Raw genomic sequence first — 25610 nt, 5'->3', positions numbered from 1 at the left:
TAGTCCATAGTAAGCGCTCCAGGACAGTGAGTTACACTCATGATCACTACGCCTCCTCTCCCGATTTGTGAGTCCACAGTGGCAAACTCAGGCTCCCAGCAGCTCCAAGCAGCCCCATCAACCACCCCAGCCTTCCTGAGAGGCATGATTTCATTCTGCACACCTTGAAGTGAACCTCCTTGGGACCTGACATGCATTTTCTCAGACAAACCTGTGCAGGGTCCCCAACTACTCATGGATGCACGGGACTGGTTCCATACAGACAGAGCTGGAGGCTGAAGGTCCTTTCAGGTCTCTGCACCTCTTTCCCCTGCCCTAGAGCAAGGACCTCCTTTGTCCCTGCTCTCTCCATACCACTAGCTGAATGGAAACCCCATGCAGGCAGCGATCAGGTCTATTCTGGTGTATCCCAGAACTGTTCATTTTTGGGCTGGTCTCTGCATCAGTCAGCCCCACTGCCCCCGGGAAGCTATAAAGTGCAAAGAAAGTTAACAAAGACATCACTTGATCAGCACCTGGCACACAGGAAGTAGCTGATGCATTTGCTAACTGCTGAATGAACGTCAGTCTGACACACCACATGCCAGCAGAGTGACCTTGAACAAGTCCCTTCCATCTCAGCAATCATCAACCTCCTTACTGCCAAAATGATCACCCTACCACTCGTCTTACTGACCATTATGCAGATTAAATAATACTAAATGAACATTAAAAATACTTTTCCTAACTTAAGTGTAGTATAAAAATGTTACTGTCTCCATGATGAATGGTGAGACAAGGACATCAGTAGCCATTTATTGATCAATTCATTCATTCATCAAACACCTGTCCAGACTCTGCACTGGGCAAATGAAAGTGGAAGTGCACAGTGTCCTCACAGACTTGACTGGCTGGGGAGGAGAGCTGTGAGAAGTGAGGGTGGAGGGAGGATTTCCAGCCAGTTAAGCCAATGGAATTCAGCATGCAAGTTGAAGAAGGACAGGATGCACCTGATGTGGGGTGAAAAGCTATGGAATGGGAGGGTAATTTATACCAATCAGGTCACCAGGCACCATTACTCCCATTGCACCAGTGAGCCTTGGGCAGACGAATGACTCGTCCCAGGCCATGCAGCTCTGTGGGGGACAAGCTACAGCAGAACCAGGGCTGTCCGGGCGGAATCACTTCACATACAGTCATATGGCAAAACACTGGTTTCTGCTCGACAGCTCTTCTCCATCCTGGCTGCCATGTTAATGATGTGAGTTTGAACCTTAGGGCCCAGGGCCTGTGCTCTGCCTAGATTCAAGCCCCAGAGCCAAGCATAGGATAAAGACAGAGCACCAACCTCCAGCTCTGCCCACATCCACAGTTCAGCCAACAAGCGGTGCTGCGTGGCTAAGAGCTGCCAAGTCCAGGAAGAGATTTTTCCCTTTCCTTTGTTAAATAGTCAGTAGTTTTAGTTATATATCCTTCTAGTTCTTACCCAGAGCTCTTTGCATAAATCTATTTGGTTGTGTCTCAAGGATGGGGCTCTAAGGTACTGAACTCCTACTATGGAGGTGACCTGGCCATCCCAGACCTCTTCGGCTGGGTGGTGGGGGCAGGGCACACCTTTCTCCCATCTCTGCTTCTAGCCACTGATGATGGGGAAGGTGCCTTGGAGGTGCTCTCTCACCTGGAAATAGGGGCCTACACCCCCTGAACACCAATGATGACCACCTCCCTGGTGACTCAGAACAGGGCATCATCTAGTAACAACCAGACAGTGGTAAGAGTTCAGAGTGGCAGGATTACAAGCAATGGCAGAATAAGATGCTATCCTTCTTGGGTCAATGAGCAACTCAGAGAAACCCTGAATGAAAATGATGATGAAAAAGCTGCAGCTCTTTCAGGGTTGGAGAGAAAAGCAAAAGAATGGTGGGTGGGCTGGATGCCACTGACTGCTTTTCTGCCAATGATTTTCATTGCGCTGGTTATCTCATTAAATCTGAGCAATAGATTTCAAAAGAAGAAAGTGGGACTCTAACGTGGCCAGGTGACTTACCCAGGGTCGCAGCTGTTTGATGGTAGGGTCTAGATTCAAGTTCAGTTGTGCCTCATTCCAAACCTACACTGTGCCCTCCACCAAGATATTGGGAATACAGACTTCCAGAGACCTGCTAAGCCCCTCACGATCACAGCCTGGAAAGATACCTTATGTCTTGCTTCCCAAGTCTTCTTTCTCTCTCTCTCTCTCTCTCTCTCTCTCTCTCTCTCTCTCTCTCTCTCTCTGTGTGTGTGTGTGTGTGTGTGTGTGTGTGTGTGTGTGTGTGTCTTCTGTACATATCATGTTGTCCTGGGCATTTTGCATTAGACCCATCTGTTGATATGTCTGCCTTCCGCCCTTCCTAAGCAAACTGTGCATTCTGTGAAGAAAAGGTCTTTGATTTTCTTTTCTGTTCCTCACCCTCTCTGTACCTCTCTGTACATCACAGTTTCTAAAATAGGCTTCACTCACTACAAATTTGTTGTTTATTGTTGTCTTTGATTGTGCTCATCATGGGAGACAGATACTCAACAAGAAGCATAAAAAGTAAGTAAATTAAACATATGATTATTGAACACGGTGAATAAATGACAGAGTGGGCACGGGAATCTGACCTGCTTGGTGCCATTTCAGTTTGATCACGATCACATTCTCAGTCACACTTGTCAGCAGTATTACAATTTCCACATGCACATCCTGACCTCATGTGCTCTCACTTCAGTCCTGTGGAGAAGGTGATTATAGAAGCGTGTGCCCCAGGCTGGGGATTTAGCTCAGTGGTGCCCACGCCTGCCTCACAAGCTCAAGGTCCTGAGTTCAATCCTTGGTAACAAAACAAAACGAATCATGTGTCCCATTCTGTGGAAAAGGAAACTGAGGGTCAGAGACACCCTGTGACTTGGCCCTTAGGGTGTGAGGATGCCTGAACGTGGAGCCAGACACCAAGAGCACCGTCCAAGGTTATCCCAACACTCCTGCCCTTTGACCTCCTGTGCTTGGGCTCCCCCAGCTGAATTCCCTACCAGTAAGGGTGAGGAAGAGCTCAGTCTTACCGCTTGGCGTTTCGCTCTGATTCCCTGAGGTCTTGGTCTTTGCCTGCTTTCTGATCATCTACTTGACATCCTTGCTGCATCTATAAATATCTCAGCTGTCAATTCAACAACAACAGTAATCTTATTATTAAAAAGAATATCAACTGCTTATGTAGTCTTTTTCAGTTTCCATGGAGTTTTACTGTAATCTTATTCGATCAAACAAACAAACAACACTCAGAAGTAGAAACAGCGGAGGCAGATATTAATTTCATTATAGATGGGGAAACAGACCTGGGGAGAGAAGGGGACTGGCCGGGTGGGCAGAGCAGCAAGTAGCAGAGTCAGGGTGGGAGGCCACCCCTGCCAGGCCCCAGTGGGCTGCATTCCCTCTGGACTGCTAGACCACTCCCAGGTGCCAAAGTTGTGCTCCTGTGCCTCATCTGTCGCCTGTTCCTCCCCTCTCCTGTGAGTCAGTCTCTCATTTTCATGCTCCAGAGTTGTGCAGGCTGTGCGTTCTTGTGTGGAAGCCCGTAAAATCTATTTCTGGACCTAATTGTCAGTTTTCATGAGTGACAGACATACAGTGCTTTGACTACTCAGCCTAATGTGTCTGTATCTGACATTTTAAATAGAACTCTCTCCCTCCTCCCTGTTCCTTAGGAAGTAATTTGAGATAGCAGGTACTTTTATATTCATATATCTTTAATTATATCTACACAACTGTCAGCGATTAATGATTTCCTCAATCTGGCTTTTCTTAAAGGAGATTCGGAACTCACGAAACACTAAAAAGAGCTCCAACGGAAGTTGACTGTAACAAAGACATTCCTGAGCATGGGGTTTGGCTTTAGTCAACTTCGAGTTCTCATTGTAGATTAATTTTGTGCGACATTTCTATGAATTATTGAAAAAGCAGCACTTGTGGACGGCAAACATAAATAGATCTATACATGTAAACCAATAAAGAAGCATGTGACAGCCGGCGAGCAGGCTGGGAGTGGAACTATTTCCCAGCCCCAGGAGAAATCAGCGACAACAGGTCCCAGGTGGCATCTGTGTACTCTGACCCCAAAAGAAAATTTCACCTTTCCATGTAAGCAAACTCAATCCAGAAGCATGAGGTCAGAGAGGACTTCAGAAAGAATTTCATCCACTTCACCTGCTTAACGCCAGAATGCTTGCTGCAGTAAAACTCACTTAACAACAGCTGCTGGTGGTATTCGGAAGGCAGGCCAGGGGCACACACCAGGCACAAGGCATGGATCCTGGGAGCAAGGGAAATCAGGAAAACGATCACCTGCAAACAGTGGAAGAAGGCACCGAGGGACCGGTGTGTGCCGCCATCAGACGTGGGGAGGCAGAAGAGTGGGTACAAGTCCGTGGGTAACCAGGTATGTGGGGCTGGGCAAATTAATTTGTCTTTCTTCCCCAGTAAGACAGGATGAATGATATTTTCCCTTTGTCAGCATCAGATCAGAACTGACTTATTCCCTATGACTGTCTTGTTCCTACAGTTTCCCTCCTGTAACCCTGTGCAGCACCATCCAGGTTTTCACTATTCCTGCAAGACACTCTGATTCCTTATGACTCAGTGCCCGCAGCTCCTTGGAAGGCTCACATACATCTTCCCTTTCTTTGATAAACTTCTCCACTTTCGTGATCTGGCTCCCATGTCAGTCTTCTGTGAAGCTTTCTCCCATCGCCCAGCTTCCCTGCTCCTTGGAAAACACAGCCAGGAAGGTGCTCATCACACTGGGCATAGTGGTCTTGCCTGTTTCCCCAGCTTGTTTCTCAGAAAACAGTCTTTATACTTTATATCCTTAGGGCCTGGCTAGTGGCCCATTTCCGGCAGACAGACACTTGGTAAACTGAGGGCAGCCCCAGAAAGACACTGTCATGTCTTAACCCATGGGTCTTGTAAATGTGACCACATTTGGGGAAAATATTTTTGCAGATATCAATAAGGATCCTGAGATGAGAGGATCCTCCTGGATTACCCAGGTGAGCCCTAAATCCAGTGACAAGTGACACAGAGTACCAGGATATGTGAAGACAGAACGGAAGAAGATGTGGCACAAGCAAGGAAAGTCAGTGGCCACTAAAACCTGGGGGAAGCAAGGGACAGATTCTGCCTTAGATTCTGCCTTCCAATGGGAAGAACAACGCTCCCAAAGCCAGAAGTCTGGACTTCTGGCCTCCAGAGCTGGGAAAAAATAAACTCCTGTTACTGTGAGCCACCAAGTTTGCGACAGCTTGTTTAAAAAGCCTTAAGAAAAATATGGAGTGAGGAAGAGCTCTCTCTGAGGCACGAAGCTATTCATCAGCAGAGGCGAGCTTTGGATAGGAACCGGCTTATCGGAGGAGTTTGTGCTTCCTGTGATACTAGGGTTCCTCCCATGGGCAGCCCCCACAGGGAGATAGCCCCACCCAATACTCTTCAGCCCCAGCTTCTGATCCCTGCAGCCCGCCAGGCCCTGCCTCTCTGCTAATGCACACTTCTTGGACCTGGGAGCCCCGGTGGTTTTTGACAAACACTGCAGGTGGTTGGCTGCACGGTGGGGTTGAGAACCACACCACTGAAGGGCATGGATGGTCTCACTCTTCCAGAATGCTGTGGACGCTCACTCCAGGCACTGAGGGACTACAGAGAAAGGGGACATGAGAAGAATGAGCCCTCACTCCTGCCTCTAAGCCGTGCTCTGACTTTGCCATGGGCAGCCCAAACTCTGTGCTGCTGTCTGGTAGACAGTGGGGTGGGGAAGCAATTAAATCTAAGAGTTGGTTCTAACCACTGCTAGTCTAACTCCTCATACGGTTTACTGAATCATTTGTAAATCCAAGGAACTGAAGTAAATATTTAATATTCGATTCCTAATCCATAAATATTTACATGTAGGAATTTGTTCGACAAAGCCCCCAGAGTTTGCACTGTTAGCCAGTGTGACTAACGAAACCCCACTTTCCCTACTCCAAAGCAAGGAGCACCTGGCTCTGATACAGGGAAGAGGCAGTGTGAACCAGTGAGCCATGGTCTCTGAGATCAGGTGAGGACTGCAGCTTTGAGCAAGGACTGTAGGAAAGAGGAAGAAATGATCACTAGGAAAGCAAGACAAAAAAACTTGCTGCTGCTATGATAAGTCCCTTCCAAAGGTTACTGTGGTATTTCCTACTCACTCACTTTATGGCAATTAACATTTAAAATGGACTTTCACTGTGGACACCTTGACAGTGGCACTAGGAACTCCAGGCAATCATCTTTAATCTTTTAGATCTTGGAATGATGATGGCAGACTCCTAACTTAGCCAACTCACATTTCCACGATAGAAACTTTGTGTATTAAGTTTATTTCCTTTGTCAAATGTTTTGTATCCAACTAGGAATGGAAAAATAAAAACACGAGGTTCCTTCCTTGAGAGGTTTGTGACTGCCTTCCTGAATGACCTATATTAAGAGCTGTCACCCATCAAATCCCTACTGTGTGCCACGCCTTGTGTTCGGGTCTGCACAGCTGTCATCAGTGACTCAAACACCTTGATTTTAGGGGTGAATAGAGACGCTTGAAGATCCAGAGTTTTATGTAGGCTGTATCGTGATGCCAGGTTTCATAAATGAACAATGAGGGCCAGGCAGACAAAGTAAGTGCTTTGTGGCTACTCAAAGAGGGAATTAATATAGAGATGACTTTAATAGAGGGAAGCCTCACAATGGTGGTGAAAAAGCTGAAAAGCTGGGGAGACAAGGAAGACATGACCCAGGGAATAGTGAGAGCCGGAAGTTGCTCCCAGCCTGCGAAGGAAGTGCAGTGACCAGAGCCCCGCTGGGAGTGGGACCCTGGGTAGTGGCTGGAGCTATGCTGTGCTTCCCCTAGAGGGTTCAGCCGTCGAGAGTGGAGCTAAATCTGCACAGGAAGTCCAGCCTCTGTCAGAGCAGCAGTCGGAGTGAGGAGAAGTGATGGTGTCTCCCTTTGCCCCACAACCCCAGGCTCCCACCAGGGCCTCTCGCTGGCTGAGCAGAGCGTCGAGGCCATCAGGAGAGCAGAGGGAAGCAGTGTTTGTGGGTGTCGGCCCCCTGGGACACACAGAACAAAGCTCCACCATCACAGCAGGAGAACCGATGCATGCGCGAGCACAAGGTGAGTATCCCATGGTCCAGTATCCCACGTCTGCCCCATTGCTCAGCTCCTGCTCTTGCTGGCAGAAAATGGGACCCTGTCAGAGGCAGACTTGAAGAGGCCTCTGCTCAGCCACTATCACCTCTGCTGGGCCACTGGCAGAGCTGATGTGGGCTTGGGCTAGGACGGCATGTGCAGGTGTTCTGTCCCCCGAAAGGCCCTACAACGGATGTCCAGGGCCACTGCAGCTCACCTCAAACCCACATCCACCTTGTGTTGGCTTAGCAACTTGGGATACCTGAATCTGCCCTTCCCCACTGCTTCCCCTTCAGCCTTCACTGCGAGACACTCCCGGCCCCTTCCTCCCCAAGGACGCGTGGGGAGAGCAGCAGGACTGCACCCGGGAGCAGCGAGCTGGGAGGACAAGGCGGTTAGAGATGGACTGTGCTTGCCGCCCTGTAATCCCCTCTAAATCACGTGTGGCGAGAGCTAGCAGACAATCATTTCTTGTGACTGAGACAAGATCAAAGGATTAAGGGGTTTTGGTGGAGAAGGCTTGGTGTTTGGTCGTGAGAATTATAAAAGTCGATCTGCTGAAAGGAACAACTTGTGAGGTGAAAATCTGATGCAGTACAGCCCGGGCTCCCTTTGAAAAGCTGGGTTCATTCAGGCTGAAGGCAAAGGAAGGCTGAACACGGTATGTCTGCCTGGGAAAAGCTTCTGCGGCATCCCAGGGCTACAGACCAGCTGCTCTCCAGCCTGCCCCGCTCCTCCTGCCCATCGCTCTGGGAGATGGGTGCTCACTGCCTGAGCCTCAAAGTCTTCTGCTAGTGATGACATCATCTGCTATTGATTGAGCTCTGAGTCCATGCCAGGCATACAGATGCTCTGTGCACCATGCTGCAGAATGCTCCCCAGGAGCCTGGTAAGCAGCCAGAAGTAGGTGAGAGTGTCAAGCAATTTACTTTTCCAACCAGTAATAAAAGTTGCTTAGCTACTTGTTGAGTGTTTACTATGTGCTAGACATGGTGCTAAATTCTTCACAGCTGAACTCCAAGCCATGAGAGACACTGGCCTCCTCCATCAGGGAGGTGAATCAGATCACCTCATCCACTTACCACGTTCAGATGTGGCAGAAGCAATGTCCAAATCGAGTGTCTCTCTCTCCCTCTAGAGCTCTGAAGGACTGTCCGTCATTCATTCACTAAGTCATTCATTCAACACACATTTATTGGGCACCTACCATGTGTGAGGCACAGGGGTGGATGCCAGTGATGCGGATGAACACAGCATGTCCTCCCGGAGTGGACACTCATATCAATGACCTGCAGTGTGCCAGTGAGACCCCCTCCAGCAGTACCCCCTGAGCACCACTCATCCCCTGCTTCTGCATGCAAAGATGAGGACTCAAGCTCAGGGCTGTGGGAATGTCACAGCCGTGCTGTTCCCAGCACCCACACCGTTGGTTGTGCCAAGGAGGGTATGGGCTGGGCGGGGAGGGGCTGTGGGATGCTGTGAACCCAAGCTTCCAAGACCTTCACTCTGAAATCTTTGGGTCAGTCATGGAAAGCAAACTGAGAGTCAGCAAAGGCTGAACAAAAGTGCCTCTGTAAGGCATTTCCCAGAAAGGTTAAACTCGATGCCACCCCTTGGTTTGAAGCGGCTCGAGAGATGCAGCCAAAGTGCTGAGTGAACAGGTGCCAAGTCAGCTCATTAAGTGCCCAAAGTTTTCATCTCTCCCTTGCTAATTGGCATTAATTCATGGGGTGCTGGATGGCTCCTAAGTGGGGAGCTGCAGCAGGCTCTTTAAGATTCAAAACCTAAAGGAGTTTGGGATCAAAGACACAGAACACGATGGCACATGAAAAGCCGCTTTGGGAGCTCAGCTTCTTCTGTCCTGGCCCGTGTTTACTGCACTTGGAAGAGGGAGACGACTGTTTTGGCAGGATGATTGATTCATGCTACCACTGAGAAGCACTTCTCTCTGCACAGTGCGATCACTTGTCTGTCTCGCCGATTCTCAACTGTATAAACATTTACTGAGCACCTACTTAGTGGCAGGAATTAAGCTACAAGCAGGGTTGGTGAGGAGGGACTGGGTCCCCTCCCTGACCTCAACTCTGTCAAGAAGTCAGACACAGGGACAAGGACAGTGTGGCACAGGAGAAAACCTGTCTCAAACACCAGTGCCCCGAATCCAACTAGCCCAGAAGACCTGACTATTCACGAATTTTTCCCAGAAGAAGTTACCTCTCAAGTGCATGGATCTTTTTGGTAGCTGTGCTTGTGCAGTTCAAGTCTCACTGCTTCGCATACAAACCCCCAATTTACAGCACGGCTGATGATAACTCTTATCACATTTTATGTCCCTGACTCTGGAATAGACCTGAGGTGGCCACCGTCAGGGCTGGGCTGAGCTTTACAGATATTCTCAGCCCAGAATCGAGAAAAGAGGCCTTGTAGCTTGGTCTTGGTTGGAATCTGGAGTGCAGAAGCCAGGAAAACTGGCTGTGAGCACAAGAATGAAAGGCATGCCTGGCCAGGGAAGAGAAGGAAAAACCCCAAGTGAATTTCTGAAAAAACAAGGAGAAGAGCAATGCCTCATCAACCGCACTGGGCACAATTACAACACAGACACTCAAGAGGCTGAGACAAGAGGATGGAAAGCTCAAGGCCAGCCTGAGCAACTTAAGAGGGGTACTGTATAAAAATAAAATTTAAAAGGGCTTGGGATGTACATCAGTGGTAAAGCCCTTGCACAGCTAGTGTGAGGCCCTAGGTTCAATCCCTAGACTTTAAAATAAAAGCAGTAGCCTGCAGACTCCTGGAGGAAATGACACAGCAACTGACTCTCCAGTGGGCTCCAGGCCCTCAGAGGGCAAAGCCTTCCACATTGCATCTTCAGTGAATGAGTTCTGCTCCAAGCACCACATGATCCCAGAGGGCAGCCAATTCACAGGCCGAGCAGGGAGCCAAACGGTAATTGTTTGCCTGAGATCAACAAGTAACGCTGGATGTTAAGCTGGAATTTCCTAGAAGGCAGGGAAGGTGCAGTTGCTGCCTCTGCACCCATACCCTGGCCCCAGTGCAGAGCCAGGCAGTGGCAGATGCACACACACTGGTTGCCCCAAACCTCGGGGTGCCCAGAAGAGCCATGCTGCACAGGCTGCAGTTTTGTCATAGTGACCTTAGCACTCAGCCAGTGTTTCACTGTCTGTGCCAAACCCTAGACAGGATCTCTTTTGGCCCCAGAGAGATGGGTCAGATAGGTCCCACTTCACAAGTCAGGAAGTAGACACTTAGAGGATTTCAAGTTGCCTGAGGTCACACTGCCTAATCCATAAATTGCTGGGCTGTGACTGGTCACCTTGTAATCCTGGACACAGTCACACCACCACTGGGCTACATTTTAAAGAATACTGCCTCAATGCTCGTTGTGATGGTAAGCAGGACTTATTTAAATCAGGTCTTATGCCTGCCGGTGACCAGAAAGATGTTTGAGGAATGTGACTGGCATGGGGGGCAGGACGGGCACTGTCCCTTTGTGTGGGATAAAGAGACAAGTACAGCAACACTGGGCCTCCTGCTTGGGCTCTCACCCAAAGAATGGCTTTCTGTTCCTCCTTTTCCAGCCCTTGCAGACCACAAAGGTTAAAATGTTCTGGGCACTGCTGGACTCACTGCTCAGAGACCTGGGATCTCGACTTCTGCTCACAGCATTTTTTACCCCACATTTGCCCACCTTTGCCTGTGTGGCACAGGGTGGCATAGGAAGGGGAATCTACACATTGCTCATTTCCACCAGATGGTGGCAAGCTGGAGAAGAACTTTCACCATTTAGGCACTGTTTGTATCAGTTTGCTGCAGGGGGAAGCTGTGAGAATACACCTTGTGACTCTGCGACACAGGGAAAGAACTGAGCAAGTGCCCCTATGGGTGACTGTGAACACCCACCCTGCACAGCTGTACCAGCACCCCATTCCCCTCAGGCCTCTCCCAGCCACTGGCAGGGCAGGCGGAGTGCTCAGACAGCCCCTGTCCCAGCAGAGTCCTCTGCCTGTGGCTCAAGGACTCCTTACCAGTCTTACCAGAGCTTGCACAGGAATACGTTGCCCTGCTGTCTACAATGCCCCCACTCTACCTCCCTCCCTCCCTCCCTCTCTTCCTTCATCTTTCCCTTCCTCTCTCCCTGGTTCCTTTTCTCCTCCTCTCAGGGCAAACCTGCACTGTGGTTTAATGGCTCTCTCCCCAATTTTTTCACAGCACAGGAAGCTCTTTTTACTTCCCCCTGTCCTTACCTTCCATGTCCAACTGGAATCTCTCCAGCCTCCATTGACAGTGGAGACTGGGAAGTAGAGACTGAGCAAGAAAAAAGAAAAAATCCTTCAAGTCCTGTTATAAATGGAAAAGTCTGATGCAATGGATGCAGCAGGAACACCTATGAAATGTGGGTCTTCCAGATACAAACTTTATCCTATTAATTTTCATCACTAAAGGTACTGGGTACCAGAGCATTTTCTGAAATGTACCAAACTCTGCAGCCAGCTTCAGAAGGATTTCAGAGACGATTTCACCCATCATGATGGATAATCCTTCAGCTTTGAAATAGAAGATCCTAATGCTTTGCCAATCTACTGTGATCCCAGAGAAAATGGACTGATAAATGAAGATGATTTCAGGGTTTAAAGCCACCCCTTCTAACCCAATCTGCTAAAAATTAAAACTCACCAAGGCATAGTGAGAAGACTTTTCAACTTGTCATTCATAGAAAACAGAAACCAAACAGACCCCAAATTCTCTTCCTGAAAATAAAAACAGGGCTAGCATGGTGGGCAGTGGTCTAAGCCAGAAATTGAAGCTCCATCTGAACTGGCCTTTGTCCCTAAGCAAGTTACCTCCCATAAATTCCTTTCCTTTTTCAGAAATGAAGATGATTCCCTTCAGCAAGTTCGGTTAGGCCAAAGAAAGCAGATAGAACAGGCACTGGTGCAAAACAGTAAATATTAAACCACACAATATTACTAAAAGTATATTATTATTGGTTTTTCACGCAGATTAACCAAAGTAAGAATAGCTGCACAATGCAGGCCCTTGGTGAATGCTTATTTCTTCTGAATCTGGACCCTGGCCTTAAAAACAAGAAAAGGTGACTAATATAAGTTTCCCCTAAGAAGACAGGGAGGTAAGGAGAAGGAAGAGAACTAATATTTAAGTAAGGTCTGGGGTAAGGAGTTTGTTTTCATTTCCTTTCAAGATCTTTATTGTGTTTTTTTTGTTTGATTGCAAGCACTTGTGATCTTTCTGATGGATCTGCGTGGTGTGCTCTCAGAGAGAGAGAGAGAGAGAGAGAGAGAGAGAGAGAGAGAGAGAGAGAGAGAGAGAGAATAGAACTACATACCCACAAGCAATGATGGATACCAAGGACAGAAAATTTCCGGTAGACCTGGTCTATAAATTGTCATTTAAATTTGCAATTTAAAAACACTGTCTGCCTTTTTGATTTAGCTGACTGTATAAGAGAGACAAATAATGGAATCCTAATAAGCAATGTTTAAATGACATCTCCAGTCTCCCAGACAGAGAGGGCGACAGTAGAATTCTAAGAAGAGAAAATAAATCTACCAAGAATAGGAAAGACAACCAGAACTAAATAGTCGCACTAATCACTTGATGGCAGATAGCAGGAAAATGTGTTTTTGGCTGTTTAAAATTTGAATCCTTAAGAGACCAAAGGGTAGGTTATCAGTTAAGGTCTCCTAAAGTCATTGTGAGGGAACAAAAGTAAGCTCGATTTTTACATTTCATCACATTAAAACAGATGAATCAAAAAAATCAAGGCACTGAGACAACATATTAAAGCTGATAAGCTGAGGTGAAAAGATCTAAGCTGCACAAAGCATTGGAGCTCACAGACATCCACCGGCAAATCTCAATGCCAGGCCTTCACCGGAGTGGGGGTCCCCACAAAGGGAGGCTTTCCTGAAGACGAGGTTCCTTCTCTTTGTAGGAAAACATGTTAGCTTCTTCCTTTGGCCACAAAATAGAGAAGACAGGTACTGCATCATCTCCAAGGCCCACCCAGAGATAAAGTATCAACTACTGAAAACAATTCTGTACGCCACACCCTAAGTCAGATGTGGCAAATTGTGGGATGGATCAGTGAAAAATAACAACAATCCCAAAAGGGTCGGGAGAGCGGTTTTGTGAGAAAATACTAAGGAAAAGCAGATGGCTTAACATTTCTTAAAAATGATAATTACTAAATGCTATGGGAATATCTTAGATTGTGTGTTAGTGCAAAAAACAACACAGAGTTAAAAACACAATGAGATTAGATTAAATTGCATGCGTTTGCATGCTTGTGTGCACATGGTCACACGCAGGAATAAAACAGCCTTAAAAGTAAATGTACTTGAGTGTTAACTGCTCTCAGAAGGCCAGGACACGACTGCGGAATCCTCCGCACAGCTCTCAAGGCGGCCATTAAAACTGACCAGCATTGGCAAATTACACAAAATCTATTTGCAATCTATAACTCTGAGAGCAGGAGGAGAACCCACAGTAATCAGTACTTCAAAACATCAAAGAAAAACTAATGGAATATAAATTACTGATTCTAGGAAAATGCAAGCCAAAGGCCAAAGAATTATCTATCTAATGTAGGCTATTCTATTGTTCGACAAATGCTCAATGAGCAAATACTATGTAGCTGGCCCCATGCATACATGAAATGAATAAAATACGCTGTAACTTGAAGGAGTTTTTACCCTACAAGAAGGGGAAACAAGTTCTTACTTAAGATTTCCCATCTGCTGGTCTTTCACTGGACAAGAGGGCAGGATTTGTTTTGCACAAGTAGGGATGTAAATCCAATATGTAGATAATGTCTATAATAACAGGGGATATTTCACAAAGTATTCACAGAAGTACAAAATATAAATCTGAACCCCAGGAACCTTTATTTAAATTTTATAACCTCTATGAAGTGCTTAGATCATCTGACTTAGGGTGTGGCATACAGAATTGCTATGAAATTTCAACTCAGTGCAATCAACTACAGTTATTTAGTTGTCCATCTTTCACATTAGATCTGTAAGTCTCCTGAGTCCAGGGCTTGCCCACAATCTTCTGCCTCCAGCATTCTGCCTAGTTTCAAAAAACACTAAGAAAAAAGGGAGTGGAAAACAAAGAAGGAAGGGGGAGAAGGAAGGAACTCAAAGAACTCTCATCATCACACAGTCTTTAACAAAATGAATGTGTTAACTCTCAACTAGTATCTCTTGATCACCTACTATGTGCTAAAGGCTGCAAAGGTGGCTTCACATATATATTCGGCTATTAGAAGCTTCTACTACTCTGAACTCTAAAAAATTATTCAGCTATTATGGTCAGGAAAGCATAAACTTTGAAATCAGACTGCTCAGGTTCAAATCCTAACTCTGCTAGCTTCCAGCTGTGGGCAGGTATTACCCTGAGTTTTGACCTATTCATGTCCAACATACAAAGAAAATGAGAGTAAAGATTTAAAATGCCAGGCACACTTCCTCTCCCTAAAGAAATAGTTTTATATCTTACAAACTTATTATCATATTGATACTCCTACTTAATCAGAGCCTCACCCTGACCAAAGGCCATGGGGTGCTGGGTAAAATCGCAGGACAAGGCCTGCAGAGCTGCAACAAACGGGCTAAAAGAGGCCTTCACAAGTTGCATATTTCCACCCGCTATCAAGCATCAAACTACTTTTCCCTAAGTCCAGCTTGATTTTGACAGTCACGGTTATCCATCACAGCTTCAGTATGACACTCAATGCCTTTAACACACGCTTCCGTATCGCTGTTAATAAGGGATACGGGGATGATCATTTTCTCAATGATAGGGGTCCTGATCCTTTTTAGGATCATATAATAAGAACATTTTTCATTGTTGGAGATAATTCCCCTTCCCGTGCACATTTGTCAAAGGCAGTTTCCAACAGTCCCGTACATCATCCTGAAATACATGATAAGATTCAGGTCTGCTATTCATCATCTGCTGGGCTTCTTCCAATGAGAATTCCTGCATGGCTTGTCTTGCCTCTGATTTAACAATGGGGATACAAGTTCTCCCTAGAGCAGTATCACCAGCCAGGGGAAGTGAAATATTCAAGTGATGAAGGTCCCAATCTGAGAGAAGTGAATCTACAATGATGATATATGAATTCCTTATAACGATAAATAGGATCTATAGCTCTCACTTTGCAACAGGAACCAGAGCCTGAAGAAATGAGCTTTTGCTGGGGTTTATTTAACAGTCATTGTTGGAAAACATCATGGTGTAGTAGAAATATCTTGTGCATTGGATCAGTTAGACCTGACTTTAAAATTCCAGTTCTTGCATTTACATGATGAGTCACCTTGAACTTATTGTTATATGTTAGCTCATCTGAAAAGTGGGAGCATTATCAAACTCATAATCCTCTGGTGAAGATTTTAAAGTTATTTTGTTCTCTGCCTGGCATTTAGTAGTCATATAGCTCCTGTTATTTTCCATTTCCCACTGGTAATTCTAATTCTCTTACTACCAACTTTGAGGGAACATAAGGATGCAAAAGATAAGAAAACACAGTCACCACCATCATATCGTTGCTTAGGACTCAACAGGAAAGGCAAGTGTGTAGGTATGGTTCTCATCAGTGGAAGAAGGAAATGAGTGCTTCGCCTTGGGTGAAACAGTATGCTGAGAATCACAGGGAAGGATGGCTCAATTCCATACCTGGAAGAGGACCACAAAGGAAGAGTGTCATGGCAGTGGCATCTGGGTTGTGTGGCAGAGGGGACAGCAGGCCTTCTTTCAGGTTGGGAGGAGAGCTGGAGCACATGCATGCGTGCTCAAGGACAGCCATGCCGCAGAGAGAGTAGAATGTGCAGGTGCACACACAGCACACAGAACAGTGGCTGCCTGCATGGAGGGGCTAAGCAGAGCTTCCGAGCCACTGACTGCGCCTGGCCTCTCCAACTTCCTGCATTCCTCATCTGTAACAACTTGGGGTTTTAACAAGCTGCTACCTCAAAGAGTTGTTCTGAGTAAAAGAAAAAAAAATATGTAAAGTTTTGACCTGATTTTTTTTTTTCTTTCAGTACTGAGGATTGAACCTGGGGCCCTCTACACTGAATTCCATTCCTGTGCCTTTTTAAAAAATATATATATATTTTCTTTACTTAGTTAATTAATTTTTACAGTACCAGGATTGAATTGAACCCAGGACCTTCCCACCGAGTTACATCCCCAGGACTTTTTATTATATTTTTAAGTGTTTCTTCAGTTTTGATTTTTTATTTTGAGACAGGGATTCAGGAAGTTGCCAAGCTGCCCAGGTTGGGCTCACATTTGTAACCCTCCTGCCTCTGGGCTGGGATTCCTACCACCACGCCCTGCCCCTGCCCGCTCTTCTGTACTCAGCCTGAGCATATCATCATTGGTGCTGTGGGAGGTGAACTGAGCTGAAGTCATAGATTGGGGAGATTTATAAAACTGCCTGGTCTGCTTGTCCCAAATTAAAAATCCAGAAATGATTCTTTCTCTTAGCACATTCTACATTTAGATTGGTGTATAGTCAAAATCCTTCAAGTTTGCTTCCTCTTTACCGTTTCATATCTGGAAAACATAGTGGATTGGGCATCCTCCTTCGTGGGGAAAATGTTTCCTTCTTTGCCAAGGGACACGCCAGTGTTTCTGGGTCTCTCTACCTACATAACCCATTGAACCATCACTCCTTCCCCTTGCTAATGCCATCAGGGCTGTTTTCAAGCTTAAAAGTGAGAAAGTGTGAGCTCACAAGCACACAACCATCAGGCCTTAGTGACTGTTTCACCCTCACCCCTTGGACGGACGTGCACTCTCTTGACGGACCATGCGGGAACACCTAGTCTTGCAGCAAGTACTCAGAGGCATCCTAGAAGTTGTGCACAACAGGAGTGGATTGGGAAATCCCAGCTCTCCCTGGGATCGTCGCCTGCTCAGCAAACACTACAACAATAAAACCCCGTGCTCTGGGTCATTCACTGATTATGTGAAAAGATGATAACTCTCCAACTCTGAGAAAGAAAATACACTTAATCTGACTCCCAGTGCTGTCAAGAACTTGGGCTAATACTAAGGGCTTTGTTCTTCCAAACATCAAAATTCAGGCCCAGCCACTGCCAGCAGCAGCACACTGCACTTAATGAAGCAGTGGGATGAACTAATACGGCAAATCTGATAGCTCGTACTACCAATATGGCCCACATCACACTAAATTACGGCACCTTACATGATTGGACACACATCAGGAAAGGAGAAGTAGCTCACTGAACAGCTGGAATTTTGAATGCCACACAGTAAGAATCTCAAGAGGCAGCTCTTAGGAGAGATAGCTGTGCCTTTAAATTTTCTTTATTCTTGTGCAAACCATTCTCCTGCAATTTAATGATAATTGATTCAATAAACATTTACAGAGCGGCTACCCTGTGCCGAGAGCTGTGCTAGAAACACACAGCTAGCAGCACAGACAGAAATAATCAATAAACCACAGGAGAATTGTAGCAGGCCTCATGACTGGAATAGGTCCAAAATTCCATGGGACTTTCGACCATCCAAGGGAGTCAGATAAGTCTTCTTAGTCATGAGTTTCTTCACCCACTGACTTAAGAGATTTAACACCACCATCTTTCAACATTCATGCTTAATAGTAGAAGTGGCTAAGAAAACACACCCCCTGCTCTCATAGAGCCATCAGCCTAATGATAGAAAAGGGGAGCAAAAATATACTTAGAATAACTTATGATTATGAATATGAGGTACTTGAGAGCTCACAGGATGGTGTCGGTGGGTTGCAATGGGTCACCAAAGCATTCCCAGAGAAAGTAATATCTGACTTGCAACCAAAGGATATGTAGTCAGCTTAGAAAAGAATACAGAAAAATGTGTTCTTCAGAGAAGAAAAAGAAAAGGTAGTATAAAACCTCAAGTGTGAAAACCAACACGGTAGCATCAGAGAAGTGAAATTAATTCACTTGAGCCACTGAAGAGAGTAAGATTAGAGAAGAGTAGAGAGAGATGTGCCTGGGAAGATAAGGAGGGATCAGATAAGAGAGGGCTTCTTTGGAGCTCAGAGATGCAGACTCTATTCTGAGGGTAGCAGGAGCCCTTGCCAAAAGGGGTGTGACCGGATCAGATCTTCACTTTAGTAAGCAGTGTCCACAGTAGCGGGGAGATGGCAGAATTGAAAGGTTCAAGACCATTTAGGAAGGCGGAGAATGATCCAGATGGGTGATGAAGACAGCAGGGCGGGGTGGGGACAAGGAGGGAAGGAAAGAGCAGAAATTGTGCAGGAGGTCACACAGATAATCAATGATTGATTCACTGAGAACAATAGGCACAGTAAAATGTTAAGGACGATGACTCTATCAAACAGTTGCTGGGTGTTGAAGAGTGACCGAGAGTAGGCAAGTGAGGATGAGGATAGAGAGCATCCAAAGGAGAGGGAGCAGTCAGCTCACATGCCGGGGTGCTTGCTACAACTGAAGCCCAGTGTCACGGGGCAGGAGGTGGCCAGAGACTCAAAGGAGAGAGGGCCCACGTGTCAGAGGGCTTGGTGTGTTGTCCTATGCAGTATGCTACTGGAGTTACAGAAGTTCAAGGAGGAAAAGGGGGTGAAAAAGAGTTCAGAAAAACCCTGACTTCTTGCCAGGGAACCCGTTAAATGAGGCCTTGCGTTAAGGTACCAGTTAAACCTGAAATGAGTCTGTCTTCAGGGAGTGACCACACTGAGTGCAGTGTCTTGTAATACATTCAAGACCACGTGACCACAGAGCCCATATACGTCTCTCTCCACCACACATCATAAGATGCAACAATCAATCTCACCATAAAGAACTGGACTTCTTGGCCCAAAACCATTAGCCCTACCTCCAAATCTTTCAGCCCCAGAGCCATACTGACTAACCTCAGAGAGATTTATGTTTCCTTGTAATTAAATCCTTGATTTTGAATTTCTGAAGCCTGCAAATCATGGAGTCAGTACAGGATGATTAGCTCACCCAGATCAAATACCCTGCCAAAAGAGAATAATGCCATAAATTTACACGATGTGGTCAATCAATCCCCATGCCCATTCCCCCCAAAAGGAGTATTACAGCCCCTATAACCTTTCCCATCTCTCAAGCTGCCAGCATTGAACCCCAGGAAACTCACACAAAATATGGTGAGATCATACTAAACAGGCTTCAGCCATGGGTAGACCTTGTGCCTGTGATGCCTGCAAAGGAGGAGCCATGTGACCTGGGTGAGTCAGGATCTCTCAGACCATTATCTTCTTATGTAGTCAGTGGGCTGATGTAAGAGTTTGGCATATGAGGGACAATTTATCTAAAATGGCTAGCAAGCAGGAGGCATAAATGATGGCTACTAATAAATGCTTGTGGCTTCACAACATGGTCCACTTTCCTTTGTATTTCCTTTCACTTTCTCAGTCTTGCAAAAGCATCCCCTTGAAGACCAAGAAGCTCCTTTTGCTCACTGACCACTCCAGATCCTTCTGGAGAAAGGGGAACCTTCTCCCTTTCTTTCGATCCAAAAGCACTAAGACAAGTGCCTCCTCCAAGGCCTGCTGGGAGTTGGGCCAGCGGAGAGGGGAAAGTTTATTTGTTTGGATCATCTGCACAGAGTCCTGTTTGAGGTGTATTATACAGAATCTTCATGGTTCCACCCTGAGATAAACACTACTGTGACCTCTGTTCTATAGAAGACCAAGCTGAGGCTCAGAAACATGAAGGAGCTAGCCTGCCAAATGCAAGTTTTAAACATGTGGAGCCTTGATTCATACTTCGGTTTAACTGCAAAAGCATGATTTCCTTCTAGGAGTCTTCATTGTAAGGAAAGAGCGCAGACACCCAAAGCCAAAGAGGTTTAATCCCAAATCCCCAAGCTGTTTGGCACCTACTGGGGTAGAAGAGCCAAGTCACTCCTGGGTTCCTGGCCTGGCTCTGCCACTGAACATCAGAGTGACCATTGGCAAGCCACATCCCTCCTGACATCTCTCCGTGGAATCAGGAGCTAGCCTTCCTCCAAATGTCAGTTCTCCATAATGTTTTATGCATATCAACTTCTATAGAACTTACACGTTTTGCTGTACAAAGGCTTTCTATGTGTTGTAGTACTTGTATTTATTATGGTAAAAATTTGCTTGCTTTTTAGTCAAGAAGGCAATAAAAAGTTTCATTGCGAATTGTCTTTGCCATGATAAATATTTTAATAAAAGTAACTTGGAGTAAAAGTAAAACACACACATTTGATGAGTGATAATAGATGGAGAATCAAAGTAGTGAAGTAGAGAAATAATCTATTTCTTCAGAGAAGGAAGAGACTTATGAACAGCAGCAGGGCCTTCCCTCACCTAAAAGTTCCTAACTACAGCAGGATTCCAGGGTGTCAGAATCTCCACCTGAGGTATTTCTCTCTTCCCTAGAACATGGAGCATTGGCTGGGCTCATGGCTGGGGCTACACAAGTGTTTGTGGGGAAAAAAAGAATGGAAAAATTAACTGTGCTTCTCCTGCATTTCAAACTTGGGCAAGCAAACATTATTGCTACACCTATTTGGTGGCTGAGAAAACTGAAGCTCCAAGAACAGAGGTGACTGCCAGAAAGTGGTGGGCCTGAAACGGAAGACCACACCAGACCAGCGTCCTGATGGGCCCCTCCCCGCATGACAGGAGAAGCAATAGCCATGATCGTAAATAAGCCTGACAAAGAGATTCTTTCAAAATATCTCCCAGGATACAATGGGGCCATGCATATGGTAGCATTTTGCAAGCTCCTAAGTGGTAAGGCAGCAGAGATTATTTTCTGGGGATTACTGATTTTGAGTATGGTATTTCCAAAACCATTCTTTATCCTAAATGAGCTGGAGTTTTCCAAGAAACTGCCACAGGTTAATACAGCTACTGAGGCGCAGAAGCAGGGTTCCAGACTCGGTTTGATATAACCCTGTAGGAGAAGCATGTGTCTCAGGATTTCTACTTTCTCTTTGATATCACTTGGGCCTTGATTCTTGGGGCACAGTCCTGCTGGGAGAAGATAATATGGCATCTCTTTGCTGCTGCTGTTCACTGACTGTCCTCGGGTATAGAAAAGTGAGAAAGTTATTTCCAGTGTTTCTAGAAAATAAGGAGACAATGCTAAGTCTCAGAAAAAGACAGGAAAATGATCACTACCAAGCCAATGGCCTGGCAGACTGGAGATATCATGTTTAATGACTTTTAAAGACTTTGTGGAAGTATTAACACACACACACATATGCATGTATGTGTTCACTCACGCGCACACACACACACACACACACACACTTCTTTAAAGATAAATGAAATTACATACTTTTCTATCTCTGGTCACCAAGCAGATAAGAGATTAGGACTAAAATCCAGGTGTGCCTGGCTCTGAAGCCAGGAGTCTTTCCACTACACTAAGCTCCCCAGATGGTGCTGCCTAAAGAACACCAGCAACCACCCTCAGAAGCATCTGTTCCCTGCCAGGGGACCAGTCCTCCATCACAGCCTTCTATGGATGCCCTAATACTGGGGTTACAAATAACAAGCATCATGGCAGCTCCTTCTCCCCCTTTGGTAGCAGGTAATCAACATGAAAATGCACATTGTTTTCCTCGGGCCCTCCATCAAATTCCACTCCTGCGACAATCACTGCTTGACAAGCAGTATGTGTAGGGGCACAATCAAATAAAAATGAAATGAAGAAAATAACTTTATTTTTCACTACTTCCACCTGTTATTTGAATTGTGAATACTCTAGTTACATCTCATACATAGCCTGTCCTGAAACTCATTTCATTATGAAATATGTCCCCGTGTGACTTGTATTTAAAACCAGCCTGGCTTTCATCAGCCTGGAGTAAAGAATCAGGTGACAGCTTATGAGAAGCTCTAATGGGCCTCTGAACTTCCTTTACACCACTCTTTCTCACGGTAGGTGACACATCAGCAGGCGTTCTTTTTCAGAAAGTAAAACATCTGCCCTAGGAACCATCTAAATCTTGTCAAAGGGAGAAAAGCTCTTTTATTCTGTAATATCACGAGATGATATAGGAAATGTAGTTATGATATCACATCAAATAACAAAGGAGGATGTAAAATGGTCTGGATAGCATGACTCAACCACACAGCATTCTGGAAAGTCAGTCCAAAAGGAAGCAACTTTGAATGTTAATGGAAGCTATTTTGGTTCATGGGATTATACAGATGACTTTGCTTCTCTCATTTCAGTAATAAGCACATATGGCATCTAAAAAGTTAAATGAAATTACTAAAAAAGGAAATATTTTTTTTTTCCAGAAAGAGGCCTACATATGATTCAGTCTCTGCTTCCTACCAACACCCTTATATGAGGACATAACTTTGACTAATACCAGACACAAGGTTTTCTAAGAAAACAAAGTTGCACACCAATCCTGTTGATGAATATTGATAAAAACTCATTCTTAACCTTGGAAATCAATATAGCAGAGGACAGAAAACAATATACTGTAAGCAGTGAAGTTGACCCCAGAAATGAAAGTGAGAAAATCTACCACTCAAATTCACCATAATAAAAAATTTTCAAGAACATATATGTGTATGTATACATGTATAAATACATATCTATGTATGCATACATATATATTAGTTGAAGTAAGTACAGAAAATACATGTGGTAAAATCCAATGTGCAAAAATACTTCCTAGAAAATACATAAAAATGAACTAATAATGAATCTTTAGTAAAAACTTAAATATTACACTTAAATGTGTTGAGAAGCATTTTTATAAATTTGGGAACAAGTATACCTACTCTCATTAAATACTGTACTGACACACCCAGCCAATGCAATGAGATAGAAAAAATAGATTAAATACTTAAAGACTGAAACACACGCAGAAACTTATCTGCTGGTTCAACGCTGTATCTACAGAAAATCCAAAAAGTGTTGAAGACAGTAAAAGAGTTCAACAACATTTTCACATTCAAGATTCAAGATCATCTTATATACCGCTTATTCCTTTTAAAGATCTCTATATTTTGACCAAGTCAGCAACATATGTTTAATAGAGTATCTGTCGATTCACAGTCAAAAACTCAAGAATCAGCAATGAATCAGTTCTGATCCTATAGTTCACTTTCTCCTTTTAATGCATGTACGTGATTCCATGGTACTGTGGTTCAGAAAAGTATATCTGGAATAAAAACTGTTTATCACTACTGCACAATGACAAACAACGGTAAAATAGGGCTGTGGGGCAAATCAACAATATACTTTTTAAGATCCCCTGACTATAAAATAGGCTGAAGGAAGAAAATGTGATGATGAAGACACGGAGCGGGAGAAGGAGGGGATGAAAGGGAGAGAGGGGAAGGAAGCAGGGTGTGCTATAAACCAAATATTCAGGTCAGGTCCCAACTAAAGTCCTATGGAAGCTCTAAGCCCAGTGTGGTGGTATCTGGAGACAGAAGTGTAGCGAAGTAATGAGGGTGAGATGAGACTAGGAGGGTGGGCCCTTGTAATAGGAACGGTGGCAAAACAAGGAGAAGGAGGTAGGCAGGGAAGGGGGAAGGAGGGGAGGAAGACAGGATTCTGGTCTTTGTCTTCCAAGAGAGGACACAGCTAGATGGCAAGTCACCCAGAAGCCAGGGGGAGAGACCTCTCCAAGAATGAAATCGGCTGCCGTCTGCCTAGCAGGCTTCAAGCCTCCGGATGTGTGAGGAATGCCTTTTGGTTACTTAAGCCACCTGACGCGGCTGATGAAGACAGGATGGGTGACCGGAGAAGAAAAATAGAAAAAAGAGATAAAGGATGAAGGAAAATGGCAGGAAAGGAAGGGAAGAGAAGTAGGAGGAGAGAAAGGGGGCGAAGGGAGAATAAAAGAGGAAGATGAGGAATACAGATAACCTTTAATGAGCATATGCCAAGTAGTGTAGTGTTTCACTTGTTTTATTTCAATTAATCTTCATAGTGGAACTTGAGCTTTGTCCTATCATATCCTCATTTTATAGAAGAAAACGAGATTCAGAGAAGTTAAGGAGTCACACAGCGAGGATGTCGCATAGCCGGACTCTGAATCCAGGTCTGCCTGCTCTGACTCTGTGGCATTAACTATGCAGGAAAGGACTTTCCTCGTGCAAATGTATGCTAATTTTAAAGCTTCTTGGAATGTGAAGGTGAGGAGTTTCCAAAGGGGTCACCTTCAACCCCCGTCATCCCAAATCTCCAACTAAACCAGTGTCCTGACAACCTGGATTCTCTCTTTGGAACGCTTCTGGTTTTGTATGTTAAAATTAATAATGAAAAATATGCACTAGGATACAATTTTTAATGCATTAAACATTCAAGAGCACAGGTTTAGCAGAAAGGTTAAATCTGAAGCAAAATACAACCTGTCAGTTCCAAGTGAAAAGGCATTTGGATTCTAGCACACACCAGATCTCCAAGTCGTTTTATTCTTCCCACATAGCCCTTCTCTCAGGCACCATTCTCCCACTCTCTTGCTTCTTTTCTATCATTCTTAGACCGTGGTGCATAAAAATCCAAGGTTTCCACTAAGTTTTAGCCAATACAATAGACTTCCTCCAAAATATCCATGCTTCAAATAAACATGAAAAACAAAATTTATGGTGCTTCCTGGGGTTTTGGCAGTCCAAGAGCTTCATACGTATCGCATTTACGTCCCCTGCTGCATACAGAGTGTCAGACAACTGCCGTCACAAAACATGACCAGGCAGGCACAGTGACAGTGTGAGCAAATCACTACTCTACAAAGTGGCCAGGGGCATCCTGGTTTGCAAACACAGCTGGACAGATTTCAAGACCTGAGAGTTGTCTGAATTCCCTTCCATGCGACTGAGTAGACAAGGCAGGGGAAGTGCCGAAACCACAGGGAGAGGACACACACACACACACACACACACACACACACACAGAAGCAGCTTACTTACATCAGCAGGGCACAGGCTTACTAAAGGCCAAGGTCACAAAGCAAATGGACCAAATTCTCACCAAAACATGGAAAGTGATAGAGTCCCTCATTTATCACTCCAGACATCCCAGTGCTGGTCTTCATTAACATCTGTCCAGCACTCTCTATGCATGGTGAACAAGAGCGCCAGCTCTGAGGGAGGTTGCAGTACAGCAGACCCACAAAAATGCAGCATATTTGAAAAATGTGAAACATTATCAGTGTGCTACCAAAACGAAACAAACTTGGAAGCCACTCACTCAAACAGAGAATACAGAGGGGCTCCGCCAGGAGGCTCCACTACACTCAACCTGGGGAATGAGCAGGAACCAGCACAGAAACAGTGAAGAGTCAGGGCAAGACTGATGGCAATACGCCAGTGATTCTCACAGTTTGGCCTCTGGGCCTGCAGGACCTGGGAACTTGTTAGAAACACTG

General features: G+C 45.3%; 1 protein-coding gene across 17 annotated transcripts in view; it reads right to left on the bottom strand.

The window, feature by feature from the left end:
• The window catches only part of Dab1 (DAB adaptor protein 1), a 1105478-nt gene that overhangs the window by 240754 nt on the left and 839114 nt on the right, over positions 1–25610 (bottom strand). The gene's annotated exons all lie outside the window — the stretch shown is intronic.

The sequence above is a fragment of the Heterocephalus glaber genome, unplaced genomic scaffold, assembly GCF_053883595.1.
Source record: "Heterocephalus glaber isolate CG9 unplaced genomic scaffold, H.glaber_assembly_v1.0 deba00001447, whole genome shotgun sequence".
Classification (NCBI taxonomy): Eukaryota; Metazoa; Chordata; class Mammalia; order Rodentia; family Bathyergidae; genus Heterocephalus; species Heterocephalus glaber.
Note: the sequence above shows the minus strand (reverse complement) of the source record. Positions and strands in the feature narration are given on the sequence as shown.